A 19,197-nucleotide genomic window follows, 5' to 3' on the forward strand; every position below is an offset into this window, starting at 1 on the left:
TGAGAGGACGCAGAGGCGATTTACCAGAATGGATCCAGGGATGGGGGATTTTAGTTACAAGGTTAGGTTGGAAAAGCTAGGATTATTCTGCCTTTCTCAAAGGAGATTGAGTGGAGAATTGATAGAGGTGTATAACACCTCTAGAGAACAGGCCACCCTGGACTGGGTATTGTGTAATGAGAAAGGATTAGTTAACAATCTTGTTGTGTGGGGGCCCTTGGGGAAGTGCGCCCATAATATGATAAAATTCTTCATTAAGATGGAGAGTGAGAGAGTTGATTCCGAGACTCGGGTCTTGAATCTAAACAAAGAGAACGATGAAGGTATGAGGCGGGAGTTGGCTATGATAGATTGGGGAACGTTACTTATAGGGTTGACAGTGGACAGGCAATGGCTAGCATTTAAAGAGCGCATGGATGAATTACAACAATTGTTCATTCCTGTCTGTGCAAAAGTAAAACAGGAAGGGTGGCTCAACTGTGGCTTACAAAAGAAATTAAGGAAAGTATTAGATCCAAGGAGGAGAAATATCAAATGGCCAGAACAAGCAGCAAACCTGAAGATCGTGAGCAGTTTGGAATTTAGCAGAGGAGGACAAAGGGATTGATTAAGAAGGGGGAAATAGAGTATGAGAGTAAGCTAGCAGAGAACATAAAAACTGACTGTAAAAGCTTCTATAGATATGTGTAGAGAAAAAGATTAGTGAAGACAAATGTGGGCCCCTTACAGTCAGAAACGGGGGAATTTATAATGGGGAACAAAGAAATGGCAGACCAATTAAATACATACTTTGGATCTGTCTTCACAAAGGAGGATACAAATTATCTCCCAGAAATGTTGGGGAACATAGGGCCTAGTGAGAAGGAGGAACTGTGTGAAATCAGTATTAGTAGGGAATGTTTGGGAAATTGATGGGATTGAAGGCCGATAAATCTCCAGGGCCTGATAATCTACATCCCAGAGTACTTAAATAGCAGATGCATTTCTGGTCTTTTTTCAAAATTCTATCGACTCTGGAACAGTTCCAATGGATTGGACGGGAGTTAATGTAACTCCACTATTTAAAAAAAGAGGCAGAAAGAAAACAGCGAATTATATACCGGTTACCCTGACATCCGTCGTGGGGAAAATGCTGGAGTCCATTATAAAAGATGTAATAGCAGAGTGCAATAATAACTCGTCTCCACTCCTAGTATTTCTAAATCCCACACATTCACTATAATGTGAACAATTATTTCCTGTTGTGTCTCTCTCAGATTTGTAAACTTCACTGTATTGGAGTGAGGTGACATCTACTGGCGGGAAGCAAGAACTGCAATCAAGCAGCAGAAACTCCACAGTCTGTCAGGGTTAAAGAAACATTGCAATGTGAGGAGACAGCGAAGTGGTTTGATTGGGTAGATGGAGACATGATTCCACTTGTGGTGGTGTCTGAAGCAAAGGCCAGAAATACAAAATTGTCATTAATAAAAGAAATGAGGAATTCATGAAAAATGTAGCAACGTAGTGAATGGTTAGAATGTGGATAGAATAGAAAGTGAGATTGGATGGACAGAAGCAGTCTGAAAGGATGGCTGAAACAAAAAGCGAGTGCCCTGAAACGTTAACTGTGTTTCTCACAGCACAGATGCTGCCAGAGCTGCTGAACATTTCCAGCACTTTCTGTTTTTATTTCAGCATTTGCAGGATGTTGCTTTGATCTGAAAAAAATGGATGATTGGCTGGGGGGTTCCAGTGAAATTCCACAGCAGCTAATAAAGCCTGACCTGTCAGTGGCTCGTTGGTCTAGGGGTATGATTCTCGCTTTGGGAGTATGGTTAATTAATATGCGAGAGATCCCGGGTTCAAGTCCCGGACGAGCCCTGGTCTGCTGGCATTTTTAGAATAAGGTTATCTATTGGTTTCAGCCTTGCAGAAGGTGGAATTGACTTCCACACGGAGCTGGTTTGAGGGCCTGACAACTGGATTCAAAGAGCTTGTCGACAAAATTGTAATTAACTAAATGTGCAGATAGCCAAGTGGGAATACAAAGTTGTTGCTTTAATTGTGACCTGACTCCAAAAACAACAGGACTGGGTTCTGGACTGGAATGGAATGGAATTCTTCAGTGTTTCTGTTGTTTGGCTTGCATTGACTCATCGATTTTCTTGTTTTTCACTTTGTCGATGCCTTTGAATAATTGTGGATCCTTCTTCAGGGTGTCTTCTTTCACCAGGTAGTTCTGACCTCTGATGATGTTGATTGTAATCAGCTTCAATTCGCTGATAGTTTTGGAAGTGAGCAGATTTCCTTTGCTTGAGTCGACAACATGGAACTCAGTCTGACATGTGGACCCATGGGAGGATTTGAATGCCACCCCTGCGTTGGAGTTGCATCCATCCAATAAGAGACCGAGTAGAAGTGACAGTTCTGTCAGTCGAATATGAGACTTTTAATGGCAGGGTTGTGAGTTTGAGTGCCATTCTGTTTTTCCCTTTTGTAAGGCTTCATGAGCAGAGAGTACAGGGAGTGTTTGAAATGAGCAAGTCTCGCTTTGATTCAGGACTCTTACCTCTCAGCAGCATCTCACGATGAAAGATTGAATTTGATCTCATTTCATTCTCAGCTCGGGGTCTGTGCGGCTCAGTGGCACTTCTGGCTGTCTCCCGCTTCACAATCCATCACTACTGAGAAAGCAATGGGGAATATTACTCACATGTTGTGTTCTTTAATTTTTTGGAAAACTTCAATGTATGTATTTTCTTCCAAAACAAGGACACCAAGCCGCTGTTAATGCAGGGCTGAAATAGCTCAGTTGGGAGAGTGTTAGATCGGAGATCTAAAGGTCCCTGGTTCACTCCCGGGTTTTAGCAATTTTGCTTCCTTATGCGTCCCTTGCCTTGGTTCTGATTTTCCAGTTGCACAATTTACTTTGAGATTATTTCCCAAGCCCCATTGGATTGAATTTGAGAAACAACACAGAGTCATTTACAACACAGAAGGTGGTCATTTGGCCTATCACGTCCATGCTGGCTCTCCCCGGAGCAATCTAGTCAGTTCCACTCACCAGCTCGATCCCTTTCCTCCTGCAAGTTTCTTTCCTTCAAGTATCCATCCAATTTCCTTTTCAAATCATTGATTGTCTCTGCTTCCACCACACTCGTGGGCCAAGACATTACCACACACAACAGAAAAAATTCCACCTCATCAAGGATGGGAAATACTTACATGTTCTATATTTGCTTATTCTCTATTTCTATGAGAATAGACTGGCAGTCAACATGAAAGGAAACCCAAAAATCTTCGTGCAGCATGTAAATGATAAGTGGGTAGTAATAGGTTGAGTCGCGCCTATTAGGGACAAAAAGGATAATATAAGCTTAGAGGTGCAGGGCAATGTTAATCTACTTAATGAGTACTTTGCATCAGTGATCACTAAGGAAGTGGATTTTGACAAAATATCAGTTGAAGTGAAGAAAGTAGAGTCAATGGAGAGGGTACAAATTGAGAGAGGGAGGTACTAAAAAGGCTGGCTGTGCTTAGGGAAGATAAATCACCTGGTCCGGATGGCTCACATCCCAGGTTGCGAAAGGAAATGCGGATGCAGATAACGGAAGGGCTTGCTATAATCTTCCAATCTTCCCTGGATACAGGGGAGGTGCCAGAGGATTAAACAGTGGCAAATGCGACACCCTTATTCAAGAAAGGGTGTAAGGACAGTCCGGGTAACTACAGGCTAGTTAGATTAACAGCAGCGGTGGGTAAGGTTTAAGAAAGAATAATCAGGGTAAAAAATCAACAGTCACTTGGAGAGGTTCGAGTTCATTAAGGAGAGTGAGCATGGATTTATAAATGGGAGTTCATGCTTGACTAATCTAACTGCATTTTTTGATGAACTAACAGAGCAGCTTGATGAAGGGAATGCAGTGGATGTTGTTTGTATGGATTTTAAGGAAGCGTTTGACAAGGTACCACATAAAAGGGCGGTTAACAAAATTGAGGTTCGTGGGACAGGAGGGTCAGTGTCCAATTGGATAGAAAATTGGTTTAAGGACAGAAAACAGCGAGTCTTATGAAATGGTTCTTTGTCAGACTGGAGGATAGTTGACAGTGGTGTTCCCCAAGGGTCAGTGCTAGAACCACTGTTTTTTTTGCTCAAGGTAAGTGACTTGGATCTTGGAATACAGAGTAGAACCTCAAAATATGCCGATGACACCAAACCTGGAGGAGCGGCAAACAGTGAAGATGATATGAACTGCCTGCAACAGGACAGTGATAGGCTAGCAGAATGGGCAGACAGGTGGCAGATGGAATTTAATAGTGACAAGTGTGAGGTGATGTATTTTGGCATAAGGAATAGGGAGAGGCAATATATACTTAATGGCACAGTTCTAAAGAGTGTTCTGGAATAGAGGGACTTGGGGTTCATGTGCATCAATCTTTGAAGGAGGCAAGTCATATTGCGAGAGTGGTTCGCAAAGCATATGGGATCTTGGGCTTTATAAATAGAGGCATTGAGTACAAAAGCAGGGAAGTTATGCTGAACCATTATAAAACTCTGGTTAGGCCCCAATTGGAGTGTGGCTTCCAGTTCTGCTCAGCAGACTTTAGAAAGAATGTGAGGGTCCTTGAGAGGACGCAGAGGCGATTTACCAGAATGGATCCAGGGATGGGGGATTTTAGTTACAAGGTTAGGTTGGAAAAGCTAGGATTATTCTGCCTTTCTCAAAGGAGATTGAGTGGAGAATTGATAGAGGTGTATAACACCTCTAGAGAACAGGCCATCCTGGACTGGGTATTGTGTAATGAGAAAGGATTAGTTAACAATCTTGTTGTGTGGGGGCCCTTGGGGAAGTGCGCCCATAATATGATAAAATTCTTCATTAAGATGGAGAGTGAGAGAGTTGATTCCGAGACTCGGGTCTTGAATCTAAACAAAGAGAACGATGAAGGTATGAGGCGGGAGTTGGCTATGATAGATTGGGGAACGTTACTTATAGGGTTGACAGTGGACAGGCAATGGCTAGCATTTAAAGAGCGCATGGATGAATTACAACAATTGTTCATTCCTGTCTGTGCAAAAGTAAAACAGGAAGGGTGGCTCAACTGTGGCTTACAAAAGAAATTAAGGAAAGTATTAGATCCAAGGAGGAGAAATATCAAATGGCCAGAACAAGCAGCAAACCTGAAGATTGTGAGCAGTTTGGAATTTAGCAGAGGAGGACAAAAGGATTGATTAAGAAGGGGGAAATAGAGTATGAGAGTAAGCTAGCAGAGAACATAAAAACTGACTGTAAAAGCTTCTATAGATATGTGTAGAGAAAAAGATTAGTGAAGACAAATGTGGGCCCCTTACAGTCAGAAACGGGGGAATTTATAATGGGGAACAAAGAAATGGCAGACCAATTAAATACATACTTTGGATCTGTCTTCACAAAGGAGGATACAAATTATCTCCCAGAAATGTTGGGGAACATAGGGCCTAGTGAGAAGGAGGAACTGTGTGAAATCAGTATTAGTAGGGAATGTTTGGAAAATTGATGGGATTGAAGGCCGATAAATCTCCAGGGCCTGATAATCTACATCCCAGAGTACTTAAATAGCAGATGCATTTCTGGTCTTTTTTCAAAATTCTATCGACTCTGGAACAGTTCCAATGGATTGGACGGTAGTTAATGTAACTCCACTATTTAAAAAAAGAGGCAGAAAGAAAACAGCGAATTATATACCGGTTACCCTGACATCCGTCGTGGGGAAAATGCTGGAGTCCATTATAAAAGATGTAATAGCAGAGTGCAATAATAACTCGTCTCCACTCCTAGTATTTCTAAATCCCACACATTCACTATAATGTGAACAATTATTTCCTGTTGTGTCTCTCTCAGATTTGTAAACTTCACTGTATTGGAGTGAGGTGACATCTACTGGCGGGAAGCAAGAACTGCAATCAAGCAGCAGAAACTCCACAGTCTGTCAGGGTTCAAGAAACATTGCAATGTGAGGAGACAGCGAAGTGGTTTGATTGGGTAGATGGAGACATGATTCCACTTGTGGTGGTGTCTGAAGCAAAGGCCAGAAATACAAAATTGTCATTAATAAAAGAAATGAGGAATTCATGAAAAATGTAGCAACGCAGTGAATGGTTAGAATGTGGATAGAATAGAAAGTGAGATTGGATGGACAGAAGCAGTCTGAAAGGATGGCTGAAACAAAAGGTGAGTGCCCTGAAACGTAAACTGTGTTTCTCTCAGCACAGATGCTGCCAGAGCTGCTGAACATTTCCAGCACTTTCTGTTTTTATTTCAGCATTTGCAGGATGTTGCTTTGATCTGAAAACAAATGGATGATTGGCTGGGGGGTTCCAGTGAAATTCCACAGCAGCTAATAAAGCCTGACCTGTCAGTGGCTCGTTGGTCTAGGGGTATGATTCTCGCTTTGGGTGTATGGTTAATTAACATGCGAGAGATCCCGGGTTCAAGTCCCGGACGAGCCCTGGTCTGCTGGCATTTTTAGAATAAGGTTATCTATTGGTTTCAGCCTTGCAGAAGGTGGAATTGACTTCCACACGGAGCTGGCTTGAGGACCAGACAACTGGATTCAAAGAGGTTGTCGACAAAATTGTAATTAACTAAATGGACAGATAGCCAAGTGGGAACATCAAGTTGTTGCCGCAATTGTGACCTGACTCCAAAAACAACAGGACTGGGTTCTGGACTGGAATGGAATGGAATTCTTCAGTGTTTCTGTTGTTTGGCTTGCATTGACTCATCGATTTTCTTGTTTTTCACTTTGTCGATGCCTTTGAATAATTGTGGATCCTTCTTCAGGGTGTCTTCTTTCACCAGGTAGTTCTGACCTCTGATGATGTTGATTGTAATCAGCTTCAATTCGCTGATAGTTTTGGAAGTGAGCAGATTTCCTTTGCTTGAGTCGACAACATGGAACTCAGTCTGACATGTGGACCCATGGGAGGATTTGAATGCCACCCCTGCGTTGGAGTTGCATCCATCCAATAAGAGACCGAGTAGAAGTGACAGTTCTGTCAGTCGAATATGAGACTTTTAATGGCAGGGTTGTGAGTTTGAGTGCCATTCTGTTTTTCCCTTTTGTAAGGCTTCATGAGCAGAGAGTACAGGGAGTGTTTGAAATGAGCAAGTCTCGCTTTGATTCAGGACTCTTACCTCTCAGCAGCATCTCACTATGAAAGATTGAATTTAATCTCACTTCATTCTCAGCTCGGGGTCTGTGCGGCTCAGTGGCACTTCTGGCTGTCTCCCGCTTCACAATCCATCACTACTGAGAAAGCAATGGGGAATATTACTCACATGTTGTGTTCTTTAATTTTTTGGAAAACTTCAATGTATGTATTTTCTTCCAAAACAAGGACACCAAGCCGCTGTTAATGCAGGGCTGAAATAGTTCAGTTGGGAGAGTGTTAGATCGGAGATCTAAAGGTCCCTGGTTCACTCCCGGGTTTTAGCAATTTTGCTTCCTTATGCGTCCCTTGCCTTGGTTCTGATTTTCCAGTTGCACAATTTACTTTGAGATTATTTCCCAAGCACCATTGGATTGAATTTGAGAAACAACACAGAGTCATTTACAACACAGAAGGTGGTCATTTGGCCTATCACGTCCATGCTGGCTCTCCCCGGAGCAATCTAGTCAGTTCCACTCACCAGCTCGATCCCTTTCCTCCTGCAAGTTTCTTTCCTTCAAGTATCCATCCAATTTCCTTTTCAAATCATTGATTGTCTCTGCTTCCACCACACTCGTGGGCCAAGACATTACCACACACAACATAAAAAATTCCACCTCATCAAGGATGGGAAATACTTACATGTTCTATATTTGCTTATTCTCTATTTCTATGAGAATAGACTGGCAGTCAACATGAAAGGAAACCCAAAAATCTTCGTGCAGCATGTAAATGATAAGTGGGTAGTAAGAGGTTGAGTCGCGCCTATTAGGGACAAAAAGGATAATATAAGCTTAGAGGTGCAGGGCAATGTTAATCTACTTAATGAGTACTTTGCATCAGTGATCACTAAGGAAGTGGATTTTGACAAAATATCAGTTGAAGTGAAGAAAGTAGAGTCAATGGCGAGGGTGCAAATTGAGAGAGGGAGGTACTAAAAAGGCTGGCTGTGCTTAGGGAAGATAAATCACCTGGTCCGGATGGCTCACATCCCAGGTTGCGAAAGGAAATGCGGATGCAGATAACGGAAGGGCTTGCTATAATCTTCCAATCTTCCCTGGATACAGGGGAGGTGCCAGAGGATTAAACAGTGGCAAATGCGACACCCTTATTCAAGAAAGGGTGTAAGGACAGTCCGGGTAACTACAGGCTAGTTAGATTAACAGCAGCGGTGGGTAAGGTTTTAGAAAGAATAATCAGGGTAAAAAATCAACAGTCACTTGGAGAGGTTCGAGTTAATTAAGGAGAGTGAGCATGGATTTATAAATGGGAGTTCATGCTTGACTAATCTAACTGCATTTTTTGATGAACTAACAGAGCAGCTTGATGAAGGGAATGCAGTGGATGTTGTTTGTATGGATTTTAAGGAAGCGTTTGACAAGGTACCACATAAAAGGGCGGTTAACAAAATTGAGGTTCGTGGGACAGGAGGGTCAGTGTCCAATTGGATAGAAAATTGGTTTAAGGACAGAAAACAGCGAGTCTTATTAAATGGTTCTTTGTCAGACTGGAGGATAGTTGACAGTGGTGTTCCCCAAGGGTCAGTGCTAGAACCACTGTTTTTTTTGCTCAAGGTAAGTGACTTGGATCTTGGAATACAGAGTAGAATCTCAAAATATGCCGATGACACCAAACCTGGAGGAGCGGCAAACAGTGAAGATGATATGAACTGCCTGCAACAGGACAGTGATAGGCTAGCAGAATGGGCAGACAGGTGGCAGATGGAATTTAATAGTGACAAGTGTGAGGTGATGTATTTTGGCATAAGGAATAGGGAGAGGCAATATATACTTAATGGCACAGTTCTAAAGAGTGTTCTGGAATAGAGGTACTTGGGGTTCATGTGCATCAATCTTTGAAGGAGGCAAGTCATATTGCGATAGTGGTTCGCAAAGCATATGGGATCTTGGGCTTTATAAATAGAGGCATTGAGTACAAAAGCAGGGAAGTTATGCTGAACCATTATAAAACTCTGGTTAGGCCCCAATTGGAGTGTGGCTTCCAGTTCTGCTCAGCAGACTTTAGAAAGAATGTGAGGGTCCTTGAGAGGACGCAGAGGCGATTTACCAGAATGGATCCAGGGATGGGGGATTTTAGTTACAAGGTTAGGTTGGAAAAGCTAGGATTATTCTGCCTTTCTCAAAGGAGATTGAGTGGAGAATTGATAGAGGTGTATAACACCTCTAGAGAACAGGCCATCCTGGACTGGGTATTGTGTAATGAGAAAGGATTAGTTAACAATCTTGTTGTGTGGGGGCCCTTGGGGAAGTGCGCCCATAATATGATAAAATTCTTCATTAAGATGGAGAGTGAGAGAGTTGATTCCGAGACTCGGGTCTTGAATCTAAACAAAGAGAACGATGAAGGTATGAGGCGGGAGTTGGCTATGATAGATTGGGGAACGTTACTTATAGGGTTGACAGTGGACAGGCAATGGCTAGCATTTAAAGAGCGCATGGATGAATTACAACAATTGTTCATTCCTGTCTGTGCAAAAGTAAAACAGGAAGGGTGGCTCAACTGTGGCTTACAAAAGAAATTAAGGAAAGTATTAGATCCAAGGAGGAGAAATATCAAATGGCCAGAACAAGCAGCAAACCTGAAGATTGTGAGCAGTTTGGAATTTAGCAGAGGAGGACAAAAGGATTGATTAAGAAGGGGGAAATAGAGTATGAGAGTAAGCTAGCAGAGAACATAAAAACTGACTGTAAAAGCTTCTATAGATATGTGTAGAGAAAAAGATTAGTGAAGACAAATGTGGGCCCCTTACAGTCAGAAACGGGGGAATTTATAATGGGGAACAAAGAAATGGCAGACCAATTAAATACATACTTTGGATCTGTCTTCACAAAGGAGGATACAAATTATCTCCCAGAAATGTTGGGGAACATAGGGCCTAGTGAGAAGGAGGAACTGTGTGAAATCAGTATTAGTAGGGAATGTTTGGGAAATTGATGGGATTGAAGGCCGATAAATCTCCAGGGCCTGATAATCTACATCCCAGAGTACTTAAATAGCAGATGCATTTCTGGTCTTTTTTCAAAATTCTATCGACTCTGGAACAGTTCCAATGGATTGGACGGTAGTTAATGTAACTCCACTATTTAAAAAAAGAGGCAGAAAGAAAACAGCGAATTATATACCGGTTACCCTGACATCCGTCGTGGGGAAAATGCTGGAGTCCATTATAAAAGATGTAATAGCAGAGTGCAATAATAACTCGTCTCCACTCCTAGTATTTCTAAATCCCACACATTCACTATAATGTGAACAATTATTTCCTGTTGTGTCTCTCTCAGATTTGTAAACTTCACTGTATTGGAGTGAGGTGACATCTACTGGCGGGAAGCAAGAACTGCAATCAAGCAGCAGAAACTCCACAGTCTGTCAGGGTTAAAGAAACATTGCAATGTGAGGAGACAGCGAAGTGGTTTGATTGGGTAGATGGAGACATGATTCCACTTGTGGTGGTGTCTGAAGCAAAGGCCAGAAATACAAAATTGTCATTAATAAAAGAAATGAGGAATTCATGAAAAATGTAGCAACGTAGTGAATGGTTAGAATGTGGATAGAATAGAAAGTGAGATTGGATGGACAGAAGCAGTCTGAAAGGATGGCTGAAACAAAAGGTGAGTGCCCTGAAACGTTAACTGTGTTTCTCACAGCACAGATGCTGCCAGAGCTGCTGAACATTTCCAGCACTTTCTGTTTTTATTTCAGCATTTGCAGGATGTTGCTTTGATCTGAAAAAAAATGGATGATTGGCTGGGGGGTTCCAGTGAAATTCCACAGCAGCTAATAAAGCCTGACCTGTCAGTGGCTCGTTGGTTTAGGGGTATGATTCTCGCTTTGGGAGTATGGTTAATTAACATGCGAGAGATCCCGGGTTCAAGTCCTGGACGAGCCCTGGTCTGCTGGCATTTTTAGAATAAGGTTATCTATTGGTTTCAGCCTTGCAGAAGGTGGAATTGACTTCCATACGGAGCTGGCTTGAGGACCAGACAACTGGATTCAAAGAGGTTGTCGACAAAATTGTAATTAACTAAATGGACAGATAGCCAAGTGGGAACATAAAGTTGTTGCTGCAATTGTGACCTGACTCCAAAAACAACAGGACTGGGTTCTGGACTGGAATGGAATGGAATTCTTCAGTGTTTCTGTTGTTTGGCTTGCATTGACTCATCGATTTTCTTGTTTTTCACTTTGTCGATGCCTTTGAATAATTGTGGATCCTTCTTCAGGGTGTCTTCTTTCACCAGGTAGTTCTGACCTCTGATGATGTTGATCGTAATCAGCTTCAATTCGCTGATAGTTCTGGAACTGAGCAGATTTCCTTTGCTTGAGTCTACAACATGGAACTCAGTCTGACATGTGGACCCATGGGAGGATTTAAATGCCATCCCTGTGTTGGAGTTGGATCCATCCAATAAGAGACCGAGTAGAAGTGACAGTTCTGTCAGTCGAATATGAGACTTTTAATGGCAGGGTTGTGAGTTTGAGTGCCATTCTGTTTTTCACTTTTTTAAGGCTTCATGAGCAGAGAGTACAGGGAGTGTTTGAAATGAGCAAGTCTCGCTTTGATTCAGGACTCTTACCTCTCAGCAGCCTCTCACTATGAAAGATTGAATTTGATCTCATTTCATTCTCAGCTCGGGGTCTGTGCGGCTCAGTGGCACTTCTGGCTGTCTCCCGCTTCACAATCCATCAGTACTGAGAAAGCAATGGGGAATATTACTCACATGTTGTGTTCTTTAATTTTTTGGAAAACTTGAATGTATGTATTTTCTTCCAAAACAAGGACACCAAGCCACTGTTAATGTAGGGTTGAAATAGCTCAGCTGGGAGAGCGTTAGACTGAAGATCTAAAGGTCCCTGGTTCAATCCCGGGTTTCAGCAATTTCGCTTCCTTATGCGTCCATTGCCTTGGTTCTGATTTTCCGGTTGCACAATTTACTTTGAAATTATTTACCAAGCACCAGTGGATTGAATTTGAGAAACAACACAGAGTCATTTACAGCACAGAAGGTGGTCATTTGGCCGATCACGTCCATGCTGGCTCTCCCCGGAGCAATCTAGTCAGTTCCACTCACCACCTCGATCCCTTTCCTCCTGCAAGTTTCTTTCCTTCAAGTATCCATCTAATTTCCTTTTCAAATAATTGATTGTCTCTGCTTCCACCACACTCGTGGGCCAAGACATTATCACCCACAACATAAAAAATTCCACCTCATCAAGGATGGGAAATACTTACATCTTCTATATTTGCTTATTCTCTATTTCTATGAGAATAGACTGACAGTCAACATGAAAGGAAACCCAAAAATCTTCGAGCAGCATGTAAATGATAAGTGGGTAGTAAGAGGTTGAGTCGGGCATATTAGGGACAAAAAGGATAATATAAGCTTAGAGGTGCAGGGCAATGTTAATCTACTTAATGAGTACTTTGTATCAGTGATCACTAAGGAAGTGGAATTTGACAAAATATCAGTCGAAGTGAAGAGAGTAGAGTCAATGGAGAGGGTACAAATTGAGAGAGGGAGGTACTAAAAAGGCTGGCTGTGCTTAGGGTAGCTAAATCACCTGGTCTGGATGGCTGGCATCCCAGGTTGCGAAAGGAAATGCGGATGCAGATAATGGAAGAGTTTGCCATAATCTTCCAATCTTCCCTGGATACGGGGGAGGTGCCAGAGGATTAAACAGTGGCAAATGCGACGCCCTTATTCAAGAAAGGGTGTAAGGACAGTCCGGCTAACTACAGGCTAGTTAGATTAACAGCAGCGGTGGGTAAGGTTTTAGAAAGAATAATCAGGGTAAAAAATCAACAGTCACTTGGATAGGTTCGAGTTAATTGAGTAGCGTGAGAATGGATTTATAAATGGGAGTTCATGCTTGACTAATCTAACTGCATTTTTTGATGAACTAACAGAGCAGGTTGATGAAGGGAATGCAGTGGATGTTGTTTATATGGATTTTAAGGAAGCGTTTGACAAGGTACCACATAAAAAGGGGGTTTACAAAATTGAGGTTCGTGGTATAGGAGGGTCAGTGTCCAATTGGATAGAAAATTGGTTGAAGGACAGAAAACAGCGAGTCTTATGAAATGATTCTTTGTCAGACTGGAGGATAGTCGACAGTGGTGTTCCCCAAGGGTCAGTGCTAGAACCACTGCTTTTTTTGCTAAAGCTAAATGACTTGGATCTTGGAATATTGAGTAGAATCTCAAAATATCCCGATGACAACAAACTTGGAGGAGTGGCAAACAGTGAGGATGATATGAACTGCCTTCAACAGGACAATGATAGGCTAGCAGAATGGGCAGACAGGTGGCAGATGGAATTTAATAGTGACAAGTGTGAGGTGATGTATTTTGGCATAAGGAATAGGGAGAGGCAATATTTACTTAATGGCACAGTTCTAAAGAGTGTGCTGGAATAGAGGGACTTGGAGTTCATGTGCATCAATCTTTGAAGGTGGCAAGACATATGGCGAGAGTGGTTAGCAAAGCATATGGGATCTTGGGCTTTATAAATAGAGGCATTGAGTACAAAGCAGGGAAGTTATGCTGAACCATTATAAAGCTCTGGTTAGGCCCCAGTTGGAGTGTTGCTTGCAGTTTTGCTTACCACACTTAAGAAAGAATGTGAGCGTCCTTGAGAGGATGCAGAGGTAATTCACCAGAATGGATCCAGGGATGGAGGATTTTAGTTACAAGGTTAGGTTGGAAAAGCTAGGGCTGTTCTGCCTGTGTCAAAGGAGAGTGAGGGGAGAATTGATGGATGTGTTTTCGGCTGTGACAGTTTTAAATAAGTTGGCAAGGAAACATTGTTCCCGTTAACTATTGGTACAAGGACTAGGGGACACAGATTAAAGGTTTTGGACAGGAGGTACAGGGGGAATGTGCGCAATAACTTTTTTACACTGATTGGTGATGATCTGTAACTCGCTGCCCACGAGGGCGTTGGAAATGGAGACAATCGAGGATTACAAAAGGAATTTGAATGGGCACTTGAAGGAAATAATTTTACAGGGCTATGGGGATCGAGCAGACAAGTAATAACTCGTCTCCACTCCTGGTATTTCTAAATCCAACACATTCACTATCATGGGAACAATTCTTTCCTGTTGTTTCTCTCTCAGATTTGTAAACTTCACTGCATTGGAGTGAAGTGACATCTACTGGCAAGAAACAAGAACTGCCGTGATGAGATCAGCCATGATTGTATTGAATGGCTGAGCAGGCTCGAGTGGCTGACTTGCCAACTCCGGCTCCTCGTTCTTATGTTCATCGAATCATACAGCACAGAAGGAGGCCATTCGGCCCCATTGTGCCTCTGCTGACTCTCTAACAAAAATATGCAATTAGTCCAACCCCCTGCCTATTTCCCCATAATCCTGGAGAATTTCACTTTGAAATATTTGTCCAATTCCTTTATGAAAGTTATAATTGAATCTGTTTCCACCACCCTGTCAGACAATTCATTCCAAATCCGAATCAGTTACTGGGTAAAAAGATCTCTCCTCACCTCCCCTTGACATTTTTGGCCGATTATTTTAAATCTGTGTCCTCTGGTTACTGACCCCCAGGACAGTGGAAACAGTTTCTCCCTCTCTACCCGATGAAAATCCTTCATGATTCTGAACATCTCTATTAAATCTTCCCTTAACCTTCTCTACTCTGAGGAGAACAATCCCAGCTTCACCAGCCTGTCCAGAGAACTGACACCCCTCATCTCTGGTATCATTCTAGTAAATCTCCTCTGAACTGTCTCAGAAGCTTTGATGTCCTTTCTAAAGCCTGGTGCCCAGAACTGGACACATTACTCGAGCTGAGATCGAGCCAGCGACGCCCACATCCCACGAACGAATAATAAAACACTCCCTAACCAGTCCCCAATTCTTAAGCATTTATCGACGCTCCCTGCCCAGTCCCCAAATCTTATTCATTTAGAAACGCTCCCTGCCCAGTCTCCAACTCGTATTCAATTTTACAAACTCCCTGCACAGTCCCCAGTTCTTATCCATTTACAGACGCTTCCTGACCAGTCCCCAATTCTTATCCATTTACAGACGCTCCCTGACCAGTACCCAAATTTTATTCATTTCGAGAAACTCCCTGCCCAGTCCCTAATTCTTACCCATCTACAGACGCTCCCTGACCAGTACCCAAATCTTATTCATTTAGAGACGCTCCCTGACCAGTACCCAAATTTTATTCATTTAGAGACGCTCCCTGCCCAGTCCCCAATTCTTATCCATTTACAGACGCTCCCTGACCAGTACCCAAATTTTATTCATTTAGAGACGCTCCCTGCCCAGTCCCCAATTCTTATCCATTTCTCGACGCCGTTTCGGGAAGCCTCACTGGGAAAAGCCTCACCACCGCCATCTGCAGGGATACAGATGGGATTGTTCATGTTATTGTGGCCCTGAGGCCCTGATTCAGCTGTGTGAGCCAACAAAGTCTTCTGGCACTTTGTGAATATTCCGCTCCAACTCCGAACCCGCAGCTCCAGCTGCTGACAGAGCTGTCTCTACTGCGCCTGCGCGCCCCGCTCCTGTCACAGATCGGGCGGATTCTAGGCCGCTGAGCATTCTGGGTACCACACCTGTCATTAATGCTATTCTTTCAGCTGAAAGATTTTATTACGTACATTTCATGACCTGGAATCGTCGTGAGTGTTTTCTTTTGCACCTGTCAATGCCTGGGAGGATAGAGTCAGCTTCACTTTGTAGCCATGAGTTTCTGGTGTGAGAAAGTGATGTTTAACTCAGTATATTTCAGTTTTTGAGCTGTGACTGTGGGTATTATTCAGTACCTGTTTGTTTCTGCTATTGCTCTGTGAGTTTCACCACATATCTTTCAACAACTTGTATGTGAGCATCAGCTTTTGTCGAGATCTATCAGTTTCTGAGAAGTGAGAAAGGGTTTGATTCTATCCCTATCAGTTTCTGTTACATGCATGTGTCTTGAATCTGCACCTCCTCTGAGTGTGTCTTCGTCTCTGTACTTGTAGGTGAGTATGTGTTTTGCTTTGTATCTCTCAGTCTTTGAAGTGTGAGCCTGGGTTTGTACCTAATTTCCTTTGTACCTTGCAGTTGGGATATGAAAGAAAGAATTTTACACGTTACCTGCCAACTGCTGCAACGTGACTGTGGGTTTCACACTGTATCTGTCAATTTCTTGTCTGGTAATGCGAAGTTTACAGTGTACCTGTCACTTTCTAGTCCAGGACTGATTGGTTTTACTCTGTCCCTAGCATTCGCTGGTATGTTAGTGTGGGGATTACATTGTACCTGTCAGTTTCTTGTATGTGAGTGTTGATTTCACTCTGAAAAGAATCATAGATCATAGAATAGTTACAGAACAAAAGGAAGCCATTCAGCTCATTGTACTTGTGCTGCTTCTCTGCACGAGCAACTCAGCTCATGCCACAGACTCATGTATTCCATGAAAACATGCAATTTTTTTCACTTCAGATAATTATTTTATACCATTTTGAAAACCATGGTTGAATCAGCCTCCATCACACTCTCAAACAGTGCATATCAGATCTTAACCACTCGCTGTGCAAAATAAGTTTTTCCTCATGTTGCCTTTGGTTCTTTTGCCATTCACCTTAAATCGGTGTCCTCTGGTTACAGAGCCGTGAATAATATTCCCCATTGCTTTCTCAGCACTGATGGATTGTGAAGCAGGAGACAGCCAGAAGTCCCACTGAGCCGCACTGACCCCGAGCTGGGAATGAAATGAGATGAAGTTCAATCTTTCACAGCGAGATGCTGCAGAGAGATGAGTCCTGAATCAAAGTGAGACTTTCTCATACTTTTGCTGAATTTCATTTCAAACACTCCTTGTACTCTCTGCTAATGAAGCCTTAAAAAAGGGAAAAACAAAATGGCACTCAAACTCACCACCCTGAAAATAAAAGTTTAATGTTTGACTGACTGAACTGTCACTTCTACTCGCTCTCTTATTGGATGGATGCAACTGTATTCTTCAATGCAGGGGTGGCATTCAAATCCTCCCATGGGTCCACATGTCAGACTGAGTTCCATGTTGTAGCCTCAAGCAAAGGAAATCTGTTCAGTTCCAAAACTATCAGCGAATTGAAGCTCATTACGATCATCATCATCAGAGGTCAGAACTACCTGGTGAAAGAAGACACTCTGAAGAAGGATCCACAATTATTCAAAGGCATCGACAAAGTGAAAAACAAGAAAATCGATGAGTCAATGCAAACCAAACAACAGAAACACTGAAGAATTCCATTCCATTCCAGTCCAGAACCCAGTCCTGTTGTTTTTGGAGTCAGGTCACAATTACTGCAACAACTTTATATTCCCACTTGGCTATCTGTACATTTAGTTAATCAAGCTCTTTGACTCCAGCTCTCTGGTCCTCAAGCAGGCTCCATATGGAAATCAATTCCGCCTTCTGCAAGGCTGAAACCAATCAATGACCTTAAACTAAAAATGCCAAAGAAGAAGGGCTTGTCTAGGATTTGAACCCAGGATCTCTCACACATTAATTAATCACTCACCCTAAGCAAGAATCAACATGCCACTGATATCAGAACTTCCTTTTAGCTCCTGTGGAATTTCACTGGCAGCCAAAGCCGATCATCCATTTTTTTTTCAGAGCAAAGCAACATCTTGCAAATTCTGAAATAAAAACAGAAAGTGTTGGAAATGTTCAGAAACTCTGGCAGCATCTGTGGAGAGAGAAACAGAGTTAACCTTTCAGGGCGTTTACCTTTTGTTTGAGCCATCCTTTCACACTGCTTCTGTCCACCCAATCTCACTTTCTATTCTGTCTAGGTTCCACCCACTCACTACCTAAATACATTTATCATGAATTCCTCATATCTTTTAATAATGACAATTTTATATTTCTGGCCTTTGCTTTGGACTCCACCACAAGTGGAATCATGTCTCCATCAACCCAATCAAACCCATTCACTATTTCCTCACATTGCAATGTTTCTTTCACCCTGACAGACGATGGAATTTCTGCTGCTTGATTGCAGTTCTTGCTTCCTGCCAGTAGATGTCACCTCACTCCAGTACAGTGAAGGTTACAAATCTGAGAGCACACAAGAAGTAATTGTTCACGTGACAGTGAACAGGTCCCTCTATTCCTGCACACTCTTTCGAACTGTGCCATTAAGTATATATTGCCTCTCCCTATTCCTTCTGCTAAAATGCATCACCTCACACTAGTCACTATTAAAATCCATCTGCACCTGTCTGCCCATTCTGCTAGCCTATCACTGTCTTGTTGCAGGTGGTTCATTTCATCCTCACTGTTTGCCACTTCTCCAAGTTTGGTGTTATCGGCATATTTTGAGATTCTACTCTATATTCCAAGATCCAAGTCATTTATCTGTCGCAAGTAAAAAGCAGTGGTTCCAGCAGTGACCCTTGGGGAACAGCACTGTCGACAACCTTCCAGTCTGAGAATGAACCATTTATTGCGACTTGCTGTTTTCTGTCCTTAAGCCAATTTTCTATCCAATTGGACACTGACCCTCCTATTCCATGAACCTCAATGTTGTTAACCACCCTTTTATGTGTCGCTTCTTAAAATCCACATAAACAACATCCACTGCATGCCCTTCATAAACCTTCTCTGTTAGTTCATCAAAAAATGCAGTTAGATTAGTCAAGCATGAACTCCCATTTATAAATCCATGCTCACTCTCCTTAATTAACTCGAACCTCTCCAAGTGACTGTTGATTTTTTCCCTGATTGTTCTTTCTAAAACCTTACCCACCACTGCTGTTAATCTAACTGGCCTGTAGTTAGCCGGACTGTGATTACACCCTTTCTTGAATAAGGGTGTCACATTTGCCACTGTTTAATCCTCTGACACCTTCCCCGTATCCAGGGAAGATTGGAAGATTATAGAAAGCCTTTCTGTTATCTGCATTACATTTCCTTTCGCAATCTGGGATGAAAGCCATACGGACCAGGTAATTTATCTTCCTGAAGCATAACCAGCCTTTTCAGTACCTCCCTCTCT

The 19,197-nt window shown here is 42.5% G+C and overlaps 5 non-coding genes across 5 annotated transcripts; all 5 read left to right on the top strand.

The window, feature by feature from the left end:
• Positions 1 to 1,774: 1,774 nt before the first annotated feature.
• On the top strand, positions 1,775 to 1,863 carry trnap-ugg (transfer RNA proline (anticodon UGG)). The gene is given in 2 exon segments: positions 1,775 to 1,810; positions 1,828 to 1,863. It is a non-coding gene; the product is annotated as a tRNA-Pro (tRNA).
• Positions 1,864 to 2,779: 916 nt separating this feature from the next.
• On the top strand, positions 2,780 to 2,852 carry trnas-gga (transfer RNA serine (anticodon GGA)). Its single transcript has one exon. It is a non-coding gene; the product is annotated as a tRNA-Ser (tRNA).
• Positions 2,853 to 6,383: 3,531 nt separating this feature from the next.
• trnap-ugg (transfer RNA proline (anticodon UGG)) lies at positions 6,384 to 6,472 on the top strand. The gene is given in 2 exon segments: positions 6,384 to 6,419; positions 6,437 to 6,472. It is a non-coding gene; the product is annotated as a tRNA-Pro (tRNA).
• A 916-nt stretch (positions 6,473 to 7,388) lies between these two features.
• On the top strand, positions 7,389 to 7,461 carry trnas-gga (transfer RNA serine (anticodon GGA)). Its single transcript has one exon. It is a non-coding gene; the product is annotated as a tRNA-Ser (tRNA).
• Positions 7,462 to 11,997: 4,536 nt separating this feature from the next.
• On the top strand, positions 11,998 to 12,070 carry trnaf-gaa (transfer RNA phenylalanine (anticodon GAA)). Its single transcript has one exon. It is a non-coding gene; the product is annotated as a tRNA-Phe (tRNA).
• Positions 12,071 to 19,197: the final 7,127 nt, after the last annotated feature.

The sequence above is a fragment of the Heterodontus francisci genome, unplaced genomic scaffold (assembly GCF_036365525.1).
Source record: "Heterodontus francisci isolate sHetFra1 unplaced genomic scaffold, sHetFra1.hap1 HAP1_SCAFFOLD_43, whole genome shotgun sequence".
In the NCBI taxonomy this organism is placed as follows: Eukaryota; Metazoa; Chordata; class Chondrichthyes; order Heterodontiformes; family Heterodontidae; genus Heterodontus; species Heterodontus francisci.